Below are 16329 nucleotides of genomic sequence, written 5' to 3' on the forward strand. Positions count from 1 at the left end.
TCCACATATTCAAGATTGTTCTTGCAGCGTAAACAACACCATGTTAGAACTCTGAACCAGTGTAGTCAAGGCGCGCGCTTAAAGCGCAAGGCGCACTTTTAGTGCCTCGCCTTGACCAAGGCGCGAGAGGTAATATAAGGCGTGCGCTTTTTGCGCTTTTTTGTGCTTTTTGTCGAGGCACGAGGCGCATAAGGCGCGCGCCTTATCAACTTTTACAATTTTTTCGTTTTTTTTTACAATTTTTGCTATTCGTGACACATTTACACTCGATCCAATTGTTGTATGATATAAGAAATTGTACAAATTTAGTAAGTTTCATTGTGGAGTACACTTTAAACTTAATTTTGACTAGTTTTTGTTCCTTATCAACTTTTACAGTTTTTTCGTTTTTTTTTACAATTTTTGCTATACGTGACACATTTACACTCGATCCAATTGTTGTATGATATAAGAAATTGTACAAATTTAGTAAGTTTCATTGTGGAGTACACTTTAAACTTAATTTTGACTAGCTTTTGTTAAGTTGTATGGATTGAGAGAAAACACAAAGATAGATTAAATTTTAAATGAAGTTTTACGGGATTCTAAAATTGAATCACGTGTTCTATTTTATGAAAAACTCATTTGACTCAATTCTATTGGTTCATTATTTTAGTTTATTGAAGTTGAGCTAAATTGTATTGAGAGATACGAGTTTTATTTTGCTCTTTACTTATTGCTTAAGATTTTTCTTTTAAATGACTACAATGGTTTTATGTTTACAATCACATAAAATTAATTTTAAAGTTTGGCTAAACAAATCGGTAATAATTCATGTCATATTTAATATTTATTTTATTTTTTATTTGATATATCTATTTTTTTTATTACTACTGCGTCTCCCGATCAAAGTGCCATGCGCCTCAGCGCCTTAGCCCTAAGGCACAAGAGGGTGTTAATTTAGGTAGGTTGCTTTTAACGCCTTTACTACACTGCTCTGAACCAAGATATAACTCAGCCACAAGTACTTTTTAATAAACAGATAATGTGAACACTTATCACCACCTATACCAATTTCTTTTTCATCTTAATTGACCTTTGGTGTACGATATAAATTGATACAAAATATCCTTTCAAGAAATTAACAGTTTTTATTCATTTGTCATTAGTATTGGTATGCTTTAGATCTTTTTCTTTCCCACATTTTTTGCAAAACATCCTTACATAGTACTGATATTTAAGAAACTGTGGTAATAAAGTTTTCAAATCCATTACATGGTACTAATATTTAAGAAACCGTGGTATAAAGTCACTGTTCTTCCAGAACCGTGGTATATAATATTTTTTATTTAAAAATAAATCCTTGATTATTTAAATATTCCAAATCACAAAATTATTCATATCACGTTCCAGTTCATCACACATTCAAAACACCCCGGTCGGTACACAACTAATAATAAACATGATCCGAAAACAATCCATTCCCAATCCAAAATCTAATCAATTCAAATATATTATAAAGAACCTCCAAACCAACTATCTTCTTATGTATTCCAAATTATATTGCAATGAAAAAACAAAAAAAAAAAAAAAAAAAAATCTATAACTTCACCAAGAACATTCTCCTCTGTGTTGCTATTCTCGTCCCAAGAATAAGCACCCTATGAAAGAAATAATTGTGATTAAAAAATAAATAAAAAAATATTCATTCAAGGATCAAGACAATTATGAATGAGTGGCATGTATTCCTTCAAGGAATTTAGCCCTATGGACTCTCTAACAAGCAAGCTTACAAAGAAACTGCAACATTTGGCAACCTTCTAAAAATTGAAGGTTAGTGAAGGCATGATATGAATAAATATGATTGAAGTATATAGAACTTAACCTAGATAATATGAGCACAAAGAACTCAAATAATACCTTACACAAATAGCAGTGATGATCATTAGATTAGTGAGCATGAAGTTCTTTTTTTCTCTTAGTCTTCTTGAATTGGTACCCTACACAACACACCCAACAATAACAAAATGATCTATCAAGTTAGGAAAGAACTTACCAATATGAAAAGATTAATTTACCGAGCTATTTTAAAAGGTTTTAAAATACTTTAGAAACAAAAGTACCACGTCTACAAACCTAGGACTGTCCAAAAAAAATTCTTTTGCATCTAAGTGTGTACTAGCAAGCCATGGACCCAACATAACCCTAAAAAGCAGGGGAACATAAAAAAGTATGAAACAGCCGACCTACTTGTACCAAGTGAAATTTCAACCTTCAAACAAAATAAAAGTGTTTTATATTCCTAAAGCTCAGTACAGACTTTCCTTCCACTTGCTTTTTAGTTCACCTATAGAGATAACCAAACCTGAAAAACAAGGGAACAAGACGCCTACCATAGGAGAAGGGAAGTGGATGTTCCAAAAGAAGATGGCAGTATTGGCAATATCTTCTCTTTACATTGCATCTTGAATTTCAAGAATGACCAACCACTACCTATCAAACCAACCAAAGTAAAGAGATGAGCTGCACTGAATGAACCCATTATATAAGCAAACAAAATAGCCATCAAACTCTGTGCCTCCCCAATATACTTTATGTAAAATGTACTTTCCAACTATTAAGTAGTATTAGAAAGGTTCACCTTGTCGCATAACAGTGGATCCAGCATGAGCCTTAGACTGTGAGGGGTTAACCTGGTCATAAACACAACAAGAATAAAATAAAAATAAAAAACATTAAACAAATAATGATAAATTACAAAGATAAGCTACACGGACACGTGATCGAGCCACGGTCCTTGTAGAGTTAGTATAGCGGGTCAGTTAAGAAGACACCTAAAACTCATATAAAGGTGCGCATCAATCTAGGACAAAAACTCAAGCATGTATAAGAGAAAATAACATTCAAACTATATATACACATGGTCTGGATACATGTAGACAACTAAAGCTATACCCACTGAAATTTGCATTTCAAACAAAACAATATTGGTTTATTATCATGTTCATAAAAAAACATTTTATTCACATGCCTTGATACTACTAAATATAGCAATGCCATATGTAAGTCTTTTATAAACCAAATGAGTTGAACAACAAACAAGCTCACCTCTGTGATCAAGGTATTGTTTCTGCAACCAAATTGACATTATATTATTAAAATGTTCTTACAGTCATGTACTATTTCAAACATTAATTACAAGTTGTAATTATTGGAATAGAATCTCAATCTTCCAGGGCAATAGATTAATACCTCCATAATAACATCACAGAGTCGTCCTCCAGTTCGAGAACATCATATGCAAACAGCTTGTTCATCACTACTCCCAAAGATAGTCCCTTCCATTCATATAATAATTAAGAACGAGTATAATTATGTGCACTCCCACTATCTATTGCTAGTAGTTGGTTAACCTGCAAAGTTACCTGTTAGCCACAAGTACATGTCAACTAAAGAATAGTGTAACTGCAATGGAAAACAACCAGTGACAGACATGTAGTTCAACCTTCCATTCAAGGCCCCATTCTTATTATATCTTGTAGATGGTATGCAATCCAACACAAAATCATGATATCCTTCTGAATAGTCAATAAACTATTAACAGTGTAAAGAAATTATATATGCTTAAATATGGAACATCAGTTTTTGAATGACGAGACTTTGCAAGTCAGACCCATCAAAATAGTGAATCATCATGTTGTAGAATTATATATTTGATATAGGAAGAAACTATTGTCAATCAAATCAAATCAAAATATTATCAACAAGGATTCATAGAGTTTAAAAAAAAAATGTGTACTAAACATTCAACAATAGTTTAAACTTTAAACAGGCGGAACTAGAAAGCAATTACAGTTTAGAATTGGAATCTGATGTCATTGATGCACAGATGCACATCATATATAGGTCATGGTCTACCATTTGATGTGCTACATAATCTCAGATGCAAATTCAACAGGTTTTATCATAGTATGATACACCTCATTCAAGAGATCGAAGAGGTCAGATACTCAGATGGTTAAAGTAATATAATAAGGTAAAATATCTAGATGCGAGATTTCAGATAGTGTACTACAATGGATTGTGTCTCACGCATTTGCATTTACCGTAGTAAAATTCCTCCTTGAGTTGGTAATTAGCCTATACAATACTCAAAAACATAGATATATCCTTTAAAATAAGGATTTCTACTTAAACAAAGTGGGTGGCCGAATTATAATGAGAGTGCTAAACAACAAAATTTTGTATCACTATTATTCATTATATAGACTACAAGTTATTCACAAACCTTTGATGGATGCCTTTTAAGACAACAGAGTGCTGGCACAATGTTCAGCGTTTCTGAAGACCTATAACCAACAACATTTCATTTCTCATGGTTCATGGCAAGAAGTTCCTACAGAAAAACTCCCCAATTCACTTCTTGATATTTGAGAATTGAGTCTAACTTAATGCAAACATTTTCACCACAGAAACATAAAAACGTTTTGGAAGGACGCGCCATTACTGCGACATTTTATCAAACACTTTAAAGATCGACGATATACCAAAAACACAAAGATAAGCTACTGCTTGGTCGTTGCTTCCCTGCTTCGAGACCACACCCCCAACATCAACAACACTAGAATCCAGCTTCTGGGCTTCTTTACCACTTGCACCTGCCGCCCCACATCTCGTATTTTTCTTAAACTGACCAACCCCATTTTCCAACTCAACTTTCTCTCTATCCCCAACATCTAAACTTGCCTTTCTCCCAATTTTCTTCAGCCCCTCTTAAACTCCCCCATCAATACAAACCTTAATAGATATCCCCATCAATTCTCTTAAATTTTGAGTTCGAGAATTCAGCCCTAGAGTTAATGGAAGTTGTAGAAGAAAATAAAAGCCTTGAACGCCGACGGTTTAGAGAGAGTGTCTTTCTTTTTCATTTTTTTCTGTTTCTATTATATCGGTGGACATAATAGCAACATTTATTTATCAAGAAAACCATAAAAAAATATTGACAAATAATTAACCACAATGTCACAATCCCAATGTCTTTCAAAAGTCTCCGAATTACAAAATAAGATAAATAAGTTTCATCAAAGTCATCAATACATAAACGAGTGGCATGGGTGGTCAACTTCCATACCCGATTCTTGAATCCTAACTGCTTCACAATACCCCTACCGAAGTGTATCTGAGTTATACCCCACCGTCGAAATTGTCGAACATGCCACTCATATTTTTGTGTTGGAAATTCTAACATGATTCCAATTCAAGGAGTGTTAGTGTAACTATACATTGGGCACAATGCAACAAATTCAGGTGCAGTTCCAACAGATTCATAACTTGGATAGAGTTGTCCATATGTTGGTTCAGGTTGTGGTGCGCCTTAAGGTTGTTGATCAACCCCCATCCAATATCCATATGAAGAACCATATGATGCACTACTCGCAGGGTGATTGATCATGCCACCAGAAGAATCGTTATCTCTTGATTGGTTGTATCTCCAACCACTACTATATACACTCTTATTGTCATGGTCGTGTGTCCCTGAACTCATACTTATTGCTTCAAAATTAGAAGAAACTAAATCAATATCAACATTATTTCGTATAATGTGTCCTCGTTGTCTTTATTTACATTTCGTATTAAAAGAAACTGAACTCATACCTTTTTTTTTTTCACTTTATTTACATTGTGCACATATATATCGGATATCTCGCCGATATATATCGAATATATTATATATTTCACCGATATATATCGGATATATCGGATATTTCAAAATTTTCAATATTAAAAATTGGTCAAAAAGTCAACCGATATATATCGATTATATCGGAAATATCAATTATATCGGAGATATAAAGTTTCATATGGGAAATTCCGATATATATTGGAAAAAAAGGGTTCAATATTCGGTGGATATATGTCGGAAATATCGATATCGGTGTACCAATTTACCGAGATATATCGGCGATATATCGGATATATCGGCGATATTTTGGGCCTTGCTTTTATCCCCACGAGATTATAATTTCCCGAAATATAAACCACTGTTTTATGGAAACAGTGGGATACTCCATAGCAGAAAAAAGGAAAATGAATGTGCCGTGGTATATCACAATCACGATGCCACGGTTTTTATAAAACAGTGGTATAAACTAAGATCCAAATCATCAATTGAATTTCTACCATGGTATACAAACATTAGCCACTGTTATTAGAAAAATAGTGGTATATAAGTTCATACCTACCGTGGTATATGTGTGTTTCTATAGTAGTGGTTCAGAGATTCTCTTATTTGCTCTCAAGCGTTCATCAATCTCCACACTCATTGTGGCTCTTGCATTTTTCAGGTAGGTATCTGTATGCATCATGGAGAGCGAGTGTTCAAAACCTACCAAACAAGTAGCAATAACTAGGTAATCAATTTTATGTCCCATGATTCCTTTTGTTATAGCTTATTTTGAACTGATTGAAGTACGCATAATTCGTGTAGCTATAATTAGTATAACTATTTGGTGTTGATTGACATCCCCAAGTTGGACTAAAACTAAACATCTAGAATCAGAACTTTCTTCATTGTTCCCAAATCACAGTTGTTATATTATGGAGAGAAAAGCATGTTTAAGACCAACATGAGTAGAACTGGGCTCCATTTCCGATCAAACATGGAGAAATTATCTCATATATCTGATTTTTGAACAAGTGTGCATGCTTATTTGTCTATGTTGTTGTTGTTGTTGTTGTTTCTGTGCAGATTAAATGAGAGCGAAGTGCAAGCTCAATATTCCCAAAGTTATATTACATACAAAATTTTTGGTGCGCTGGTTCCATGCACGACAAGGTTGATCATGTTCCTGATGAGGTAAGCAGTCAATCCCAAATTAAAGAAAAAATTATTGACATGGATACTGAACTATAATGAATTTTACATTATGGGTAATGTATTATTTTTTTTTGCAAAATAGGGTACCGTAGATTTCAAATATTGCTAATATGGGTACCGTATATGTATATTGTGAAGTATGTATACGTATTTGATGATTTGGCATACTCAATACTCACTACGACCTAATGAGGCCTCAATTCGGGCCCATTGATTGCACCCATGATCAATTCAGGCCCATTGATTGCACGAACGAGGCTACTAAGAAAGAAGAAGGAAATAAGAAGGGTGAGTTATGGTGGGAGAATATAGATTTATCCGAATTTGATATATTGGAGAAGTTGTAGAAACCCGACGTGGATTTGAAGTGTCTTAGAGAGAAAGTTTCGAGTAGACTCGCATCCGAAGTTGGCACGAACAATGTTGTTGATCAAGCTGCTGAAGAGAGTAGTGCTCTTGTTTCCATGAAAGAGGGAAAAGAAGAAGAAGCATGGTGGGGCCGTGGGATTCACTTTCACTGGACGAAGTTGAAAATATTCTTGATAATAATGATGTTGTTGAAGACAGTTTGGCAACAAATGAGAACTTCTCAAGTCTTTTTTCTGATGATTTTGCGGCGTTTGGGAATGATGATGTTTTTTCTAACAATGGAAATGTTGGTAATATTGATTTGGAAGGGAAAAGCGAAAAAGAGTATTATTACATGGATGAGGAGATTGCTGCCCTTTTTAACTGTCTCTTTCATCCTAGTTACTCTAGCTTGCTTGATATTTGTGTCTATTAAATTGATTTAATTTGGTTGTAATAGGGATTCAATTGTACTATATTAATTCTTGTTTAAACAAAGTGTGTAATAGGTTCCTGAATTATAAAGTTGTGATTTTTTATTCTTTTAGTTCATTCTCTCTGTTTTTAGTTTCATGTTTTCTGTTATGTAGAAGAAGTCAAGCTTGGGGTGTAAGTGAGATACAGAGCTGATCTTGATACGTAGAAGAAGGTAACGAACATGGGATTTTGAGTGCAATCAATGGGCCTGAATTGATCATGGGTGCAATTAATGGGCTCGAATTGAGGCCTCATTAGGTTGTAGTGAGTATTGAGTATGCCAAATCATCAAATACGTAAACATACTTCATAGTATACATATACGGTGCCCATATTAGCAATGTTTGAAATCTATGGTACCCTATTTTTCAAAAATAATAATACAGTACCCATAATGTAAAATCCACTATAGTTCAGTACCCATATCAATAATTTTTCCAAATTAAATAGCACGAAGAAGATATCAAATAACATCTCCCTTGGGATCTCAGGATGCAAGTACCCATATCCAGTTGTAATTAGTGTCGTGATGGACCGGAACATAGCAATTACATGTCTGTCCGAGAGACTTTCTTCTTTGAAGTTTGATAGTTAAAGCATTCAGCATAATGAACTACAAACAGAGTTACCTGACAATAGAAATGAAAATAAAATTTTCCATGATAGATTATAGGCTAGCTATGAATAGGGTAAAGGAAAATAAGATTAGAGATTTACTGAGATGAGCTTTGTGTAGTTGCAAGGACAATGACACTTGCAAACATTTGGTTTCTGTGAGACAATGACACAGAGGTGAACCGATAATGGATTTAGTGTGTTTTTATTAGGTTTTTTCTTTCTCACTAATGTCATGGTAGTAATAGTTAGTAGTTATCTACATTATAGTGATTTTCCTATGCATAGCAAGTACATTATTGCTCTTATGGTGATTTTCAAAAATCAAATGGAAATGTCACAGAAGTTAACTAATTCAGCATGCTGCGCCTACCCTATTTTCTTTTTCTTTATTGAAAAATCATTTTTCTGAATTGTAGTTGAGATTCAAAAATTGTTGCATTATACATGCACTTTTGTGATGAATAAGGACAACAAAATGAATTGAATATTGGGTGGCGAGAAGTGCATGAATAGCTGTTTCCAAGCCCAGCTGAGATTTACAAGGCATTTTTACTTTTTGATGGGGTTTTTCACTTTTTTGTCTAGGCATACTTTGTGCTTTTTTGCTATTTTTAAAAGAAATAAAAATGATTATTGGAGTTTTGTAGTTATATGTAGGGTAGTAGTCACTAAAATGAGTTATTGTTTCTAAGTTACCGTGGTGTACCCGGTTTTAGCAAACTGATATGCATATAGGCTTAGTGTACTAATGGTGCTAGACTCAATATCATGTATTCATTTCCCAAGATTTTAGAAATCAATTAAAGAGGAAAATTTTAAAATATAGATGTCCATTATAAACAGTATAGTTTTAAAAAATCCAGTGTGAACTACATATACAGTTCCTAGGCTTTTGAATGATATTGAGCTGTAAATTCGGATTGTTAAGGCAAAGTCGGATTAGGTTGAGATTTTGTTAGAGGGGAGACAAGTGTACGTTGAGTATTGAAACACCTTTGCGGAGTCGAGTGCATTAAAACAAAAATAATGGCGGTATTCCATTTTTCACTTTGTGACTCTTGGTCTACTAAACGCCTTATTATTCTTGCAAAATGTATTAATATTTAGTTGCTCTTTGATATTGAATTTTGTCCAAGAGCTCTTATCTTGCTAGGAAATACAAATACTCCACCTTCCGTTGAAGATCCCCTTCTACGCAAAAGCTTATCTTTAGTCAGTCTCACATGCATGCCTTTGTTGTTTTGCCAAATCAAAAGTTCGTTTATAAAGTGTTCCCTTTCTAGCTCTTCATTTTTTTTCCTTTTTCTTTCTTTCTTTCTTTCTTTAGTTTTCCCCCAGGACCAAGGATTATATATTAAACAAATGGATTTAGTATGTGCATTAAAACTGCATTATATGTGGGCATCGGAGTGTAGACACAATTTTAAAAAACCACAACTTTTTAGATTACACCCACTTCTCTCTGTGACTCTGACATATTCATTGTTTCCAAAAAAGACGAACTGACAACTCCCTTTCTTTCCATTGTTGTAATGATTTTAATATTCTCTCCCCGAACAGGTTTGACTACTTCACTAGACCTCTTATTTTGGTCTTCCACTCTGAATCTCTATTTCCTTTATTGCATATATGGTTAATCACTTCAACGCCACCTACCTACTTTTGTTGTTTAATATATGTTTATGTGTTCATTTCTTGGTTTTGTTGATTTCTCAATTTTCAGCCATTATTTATTTTTGAGTGTTGGAAATTGACGTGACCAAGTTATCCTATTTGTAAATTGTTGTTTCCTCATAGACTCATAGTCTTATTTTGGATGATGATGGATAATAATAATATTAGAGTCTTTCTTGAACTAACCATCTCTGTCTCATGAATGCATCTATTTTGTTCGATCAAGTCATTAAGTAACTTAACTGTTTTTATTAAGGTTTGTTCCACACTAATGAAACTAATGAGTCACTTCATGTGATTTGTTAGTTAACGAGAAAATGGTCCATTTGCAGTTCGTATTATCTGACCTATAAATTGGACTTATACATATCAAAGTTTAGTCATTGGATTGTTGTTCGCCTGTTTGCTAGCCTATTTGATTTTTATGTGTAGTGAGACATTGCAGGGGGGAAATGTTTCTGAAGTGATTTTTTTGCATAGAGAGAATGATGAGTACTAATAATAAATTATATCTACTATTGAAACAGTAGATAGAAACAGTGCTATATCATGCAAATAAATCATATATCAAACTCTCTTAACATGTTGATAAAGAGAAGTAGTCGTGTTTATTCCACTCTAGTCATACACTACTTGAATGCGAGCTTAGATTAGAATTATGATTTACTAGTGAGAGTAAAAACAGTAAATTTAAGGGTGAAAAATGTAGATATAATGATGATAAAAGGGATTAGAAAGGGGAAATTCCACCACACGATTCGATTGACTATTAGTTAGTTATCAAATCGCTTGTTTGATCCATAGTGAACACCAAGTCCTCTCGGATCAAGGCTTCACTAGCATGAGAGTTTAACTCCACCACAAATCTCTTTGATGGTGGCTCTAAACTCTAGTTCTACGTTACGAGCTCTATCTCTAGACACTTGTAACGAAGAACTTGAAGTTCTTTGCAAAACAATAAGAAACTAAATGCTAACCATCCTCACATAGCTTCATAAACCCCCTCTAATTGAGGTTTAGCCTTGTGTCATCGGATTGGAATTAACTAAGACAATAAAATATGACATAATGTAAAGAACAAGAATTGAAATAAAGGCTTTTTATTGAATGGTTTAATAGTGGCTACAAATGCTAAATTATTCTAACCCTAAATAATGTAAAAACTAATTAAAACTAAACTAAACTAATTATTAACTAAAGAGGGGAAGGAGATGGATTTTTTAGCCTTAGCTCTATTTATATAGAAGAGGGTTAGGGTTAGATTTTGGGGAACTAAACTAATTTTTTAGCCTTAGCCCTATTTATATGCATGAGCCAAAAAGGGGGACTTTGGGCCTCTAATGTGAGCCCAAAGACCATTAGGTTAAGTCGAAAGAGGTCACAACTGCTGGAAATTACTTCAATGCCATTTTCGTCCACATTTACAGCTTTGATTAGGGTAAGGTGGGTCCATTGGAAAGCTGATTCCGAGTCGGTCGTTTTGACATAAAGTAGGCCAAATTCTGAGGCCCGAGTCCAAAGATACGGCCTGTTGAAGTTCTATTGACTTTTTTATTCTTTTTCTACCCGGATTGACTTTGACTTTCTAAATTTGACTGGGCTTGAAAAAAACTTTTCTCCATGATTCTTGGGCTTTAAAAGTAGAACTTCTTCAGCAATCATTTTGACTCGTTTTCCTTGCAAAAGTGATGCTTTTAGTCACCTAATCAGCTTTAAGTCCTAAAATGCACAAAAATATGTAAACAGTACTAACTTTTATTTATTATAAACATAATTAGCCTAAATAGAATAATATTAAGGGATTTAAACTACACTTTTGGGTGCTTATCACACCATCCCCAAACAGCATTTTTCTTGTCCTCAATCAAAGATGAGAAATAAAAACAGATAAGTGGCCAAAAATGTGGTCCTAACTAATCTCGTTTGGCGGAGTGCGATTGCATTGACCATATGCAATAAAGCCTTAAACCACTAGGAATTCCCTAGTGGACGAGTTATAGCCTCGAGAAAGTACTATCAAACTTCATTTATACTACAACGACTAAGAGATAAAAATAAAATTTCCTAATTAATCTCATATATCTATACATCTCAATAACAATATAATAAGAACAATGCTTTTAAAACCTAAGCTAATACACTCATAATGATCAAATTATCTAAAGATACACATGCATGTTATGAACTATGTTATGAAATGCAATGGCAGGTCCGTTTATGAAACTTTTAGAATAACGTCATTAAGTAGGTCCTCATAATTTGTCAATGCAAAAATACTCTGATTTTTTTGCTCAAGTTTTGTTCACTTCAATGTGTAGTGGGCACACATTTCCTCACAATCTCAATGACGTCTAAAGGAGCCGAGGTCGATCAATCATATCTACCACTTACTATCACACCAAATTAATCATAATTGAGCTATAGGTCTTTATTAGGTGATACGGGGCTGAGGTGATGGTTTAAAAAGAAACATAATGGATATTCAAATAAACAAGCCTAAGATAATAGGGTATTCAAAATATGTAACTTAGAGATAATATTGTTCTTACTTTGATTCTATACTTAGTTTCCATCCTTAGCCTTTTTATTTTGGCTTTTTGACTCTTTTTATTCTATTTTTGGAGTTTTTGTTTTATTTTTATTTTTATTTTTATTTTCTTTTCTTTTCTTTTCTTTTCTTTGGATGGAAACTTCTTTTCTTTTTCTTTTCTGAAGCAACTAACTAATTTTGGTTTTCCACAGGTTTTTCTCTTTATTTTCTTTACTCATCCTATTTCTCAGACTTATTCAAGATGGGTTGGTTTTTTTTTTTTTTTTTTGGTTTAAAAGATGGGTAAAGGATTTGTGGTTGCAAAAAGGCTAATGAAAAAGGCTCAATGGGGGCGACTAGTGGATAATTACTTATAGGTTATGAATTTTTAGCTATATCGATCCAAAGAGGGCCTAAATTCTCACTTAGGATATGGTATGGTGATCAAGCAAGTGGATGTGTGATTTCTCTACTCATATTATATGTCTTCTTTGTGTCATCACTCAAATACTCACTCATATGATGCTTTTAGGCTAGAATCTCACAGGATATGTAAAATTAAGTAGTCTAACCTAGGTCTCAGAAAAATACTGCCAAGTACACTCATACATGCTCATGCAAGATGTTAATGAAAAGATGTAATTACTATTACCTACATATTAACCTAAGTTTCTAAGAACTACGCTTAATTCTATTGCTACATATATGAGATTTCTAGACTAATATCATCATGGAAAAGGAAATAATACCATTATCCTAAGTGCATAGTATAACTATTTCTATGTTTTTTCTACTTTTATACGACAAATAATAAGTAATATACAACCTAATATGTGTTTAAACATTTACAACGTGTTTCTATACCACCCTTAAATAAAATCATGCTTTGTCCCCAAAGTATGGAATGAAAATAAAGGATAGAGAGTACCATATAAACGTGCTTGTAACTGGGAGCACCAAGAAATCTGAGCCTGCTGTGTGACGGTGAGGGCGCGCGCACTTAAGATATAACTTTGGTGGGCGTGGTGCGCGAGTAAGAATGCTGATACAAGCTTATACGAGCGCTGTTCGGGAGAAGTTTGCTATTGTGTAAGGCGTGTGCGCGCTCTGATGTGCAGCAATGTGTTTAGGGTTTTCAGTTATGAAACTACATACTTAAAGATTGTTTTTATAGTGTTTGGTTGTTAAGTCTAAGGCTGGATTGTTGCTAAAATAAAAGATGTGAAAAGCCATATTTTTATAATAGTTTCTTACACATGAATTCTATTTCAATTTTTTTGGAATTTCTATATATGATTAGCTTCTGAAATTCTCTGAAATTTTGATATTCCATGAAATTTAAGGTTCCTAATTACATTATAGATCCCAATTGATTTTAACAAGGCCCATGAGTTGCATATAATGGGTTTCTTAAGTGTTCTAAAAAACGCTAGGCGGTAGTCGGGCGGTGGGAGAGCGCCTATGCCTTCTAGGCAGTGCCTAGACGGACTAGGCGCTATGCGGTTTTTTTTCCTAATATATATAGTAATACACACCTATACTACAAGAAATGAAGAAAATCATTTACTACAACTCAAAAAATAAACACAAACAAAGATACTTATTACAAAAATGTGTAATAGTTGAAGAATATCGACTTCATATAAAAAAATACTCTTTGTTATAGTGACATACAATATATATTAGACTTTAGTCTTTTAAACTCATTCAAATCTTAAGCCTACACGGGCCTTTAATTTTCGACATTTAATTATTCAAAAAAAAAAAAAAAAAACTTGACTGGACCTCCTAGCCCGCCTAATCGGTCCACCGATTTTTTAAACGACTTGGGCCTAGGCGAGTCGGTTGGGCACCGCCAAGCGCCTAGAGACCGCCTAGGCGGCCGCCTAGACCGATTTTTAGAATAGTGGTTTCTTTATTAGATTAACTTCTGAAATTCCGCAAAACTTTGAAATTCTTCGAAATATCAAGTACCTAATTAATTTAAACAAGGCCCAAGGGTTGTTATATTTTGGTTCAAAACTTATTAAAATGGTATTAAGACATGCAATTTCATACGTGCACATACATTGTGCTAAATTTAAATATATCACTCCCAAACAATTTGAGAGGGGGAGTTCATGACATTGATCAATTAAATTACCTAAACATGTTGAATATCAACAGAAAAACTATATGGTAAAGAATATGTGATTACTTATGCTTTAAATTTAACAATACATGCATAGATAAATAATCACATAAACAAATAAATACTAACTACTTAACTAAAATTGAAATTAACAATTAATTAAACTAAAATAAGGAAATTAAATAGTTATTATAAAACAAGAATAAATTTAAATCAAATTCATCACAACAAATCAAATATAAATAAGCTATCCCTAGGAAGAAGATGGCCCAGAACCATCAGCAGGACGATGACGATAACGCTCACATCTAGAATCAGAAGAAGAAGGCGAACCTCCTGGATGGGGCAAACGTCTCAAGACCTCGGCCTGAAAAGCTGCATGCGCCTCTTCCATACTCTCTATCGAATTAAGCATGTCAGCGTGGTTGTCAACTATGGTTCGAATGTTATGTTCTAAGCTGTGGTGATCATGATGAATGGAACCCTGATGCCTCTGTATCGATTCACAGAACTTATATAGGGTTTGCTAATGATCAAAAAGTGTACGCATCCCGTTATGGAGTAGAGAAAAACATGCAAAATCAGAAGAAGCACGCTCCATAGCATTCTCAAAAAAACAAACTAGATATTCATCCTCCTCCTCATCCTCATCTATACCATCAACTCTCTCTTCATGCAATGTCCAATGCCTTTGGACATAGTCACTATACGCCTTTGCATTTGAGTAAAGCTTAATATGAGTCCTAGGTGACTCAGGCATGCCCCAAGATAACATAATCTTAGTAACTAAAATAGGTAGGGGTGCAGTGCTCAGGCCTACAACCATAAGCTCTTCACATAGAAAATCAATGAGGCAAAAACCATACCTCCTGTTCTGCAAAACCCAAAGAACGTGCAGGAACGACAAGCTGATGTCACTTAGCTTTGAAGTGCTACAGAGGTTCTTGCCTAGCCACTGCGTCACAGCCAGCTGGTTAATCCTTAGTGACTATTGATCAGCTCCCAAATGTGCATTTTATTACCCGTATATTGTTGCATTACAGTCTCTCTTACGCTTAACAAAAAGACAACTCATAGCTTTTACTGTCGTTTTCAAGTTAAGGAGTATTTCAGACCACTTATCATAAAAGCTGCGTCTTAGCACCAAAATGGGCATTAATCACGCTTATTATGAAAACCAGTAGCTGTTGTGGAAAAGTGCTGAAAAACTTAAAGTCAACGGTCAAAGTCAACAGTCAAAGTCCTCAAATCAGAAGACCAATGATGGAGGCCCTTATCTCAAATTATGAAGACTTTATCCCTAAACCTACCTTTTTCATGAAGAAACCAAAAAGCAAAAGCAAAAGTGAAAGGGTAAGGTCTTTAGTTTGTAATGGAGAAGGGAAAATATGTAAATGGCAAAAGTAGGGGTATATAAACAAAAAACAAGGGAGAGAGAACCCATCCATTATCTTAGGATCCAAACCATTTGGTTTGTTTAATTTTTTGTCTTGTTTTTCAATTTATGTTTTTATTTTCTTGTTGTTTATTTCCTTTCAATCAGCTTGTTATTTCCTTGTTCTTTATTTCAATCAACTTGTTATTTTCTTGTTCTTTGTTTTAATCTTCAATCTTGTTTGTTGCTTTCATTTCAATGTTTTAATCAATCTTCCCCTTCATGTTTTCAATTCATTTCAATACAACAATCAAAGTTTT

General features: G+C 33.9%; 1 long non-coding RNA gene across 5 annotated transcripts; it reads right to left on the minus strand.

The window, feature by feature from the left end:
- Positions 1-1476: 1476 nt before the first annotated feature.
- LOC147505662 (uncharacterized) lies at positions 1477-4924 on the minus strand. 5 transcript variants are annotated; one of them, XR_015220642.1, is made up of 9 exons: positions 4866-4924; positions 4527-4801; positions 4268-4375; positions 3232-3392; positions 3088-3109; positions 2621-2672; positions 2373-2472; positions 1900-1979; positions 1477-1640 (listed from the first exon to the last, which is right to left on the minus strand). It is a non-coding gene; the product is annotated as an uncharacterized LOC147505662 (long non-coding RNA). The 5 variants fall into 5 exon arrangements; XR_015220641.1 differs by having other exon boundaries at positions 3232-3404; XR_015220644.1 differs by lacking the exon at positions 4268-4375.
- Positions 4925-16329: the final 11405 nt, after the last annotated feature.

Source organism: Coptis chinensis, chromosome 4 (assembly GCF_015680905.1).
Source record: "Coptis chinensis isolate HL-2020 chromosome 4, ASM1568090v1, whole genome shotgun sequence".
In the NCBI taxonomy this organism is placed as follows: Eukaryota; Viridiplantae; Streptophyta; class Magnoliopsida; order Ranunculales; family Ranunculaceae; genus Coptis; species Coptis chinensis.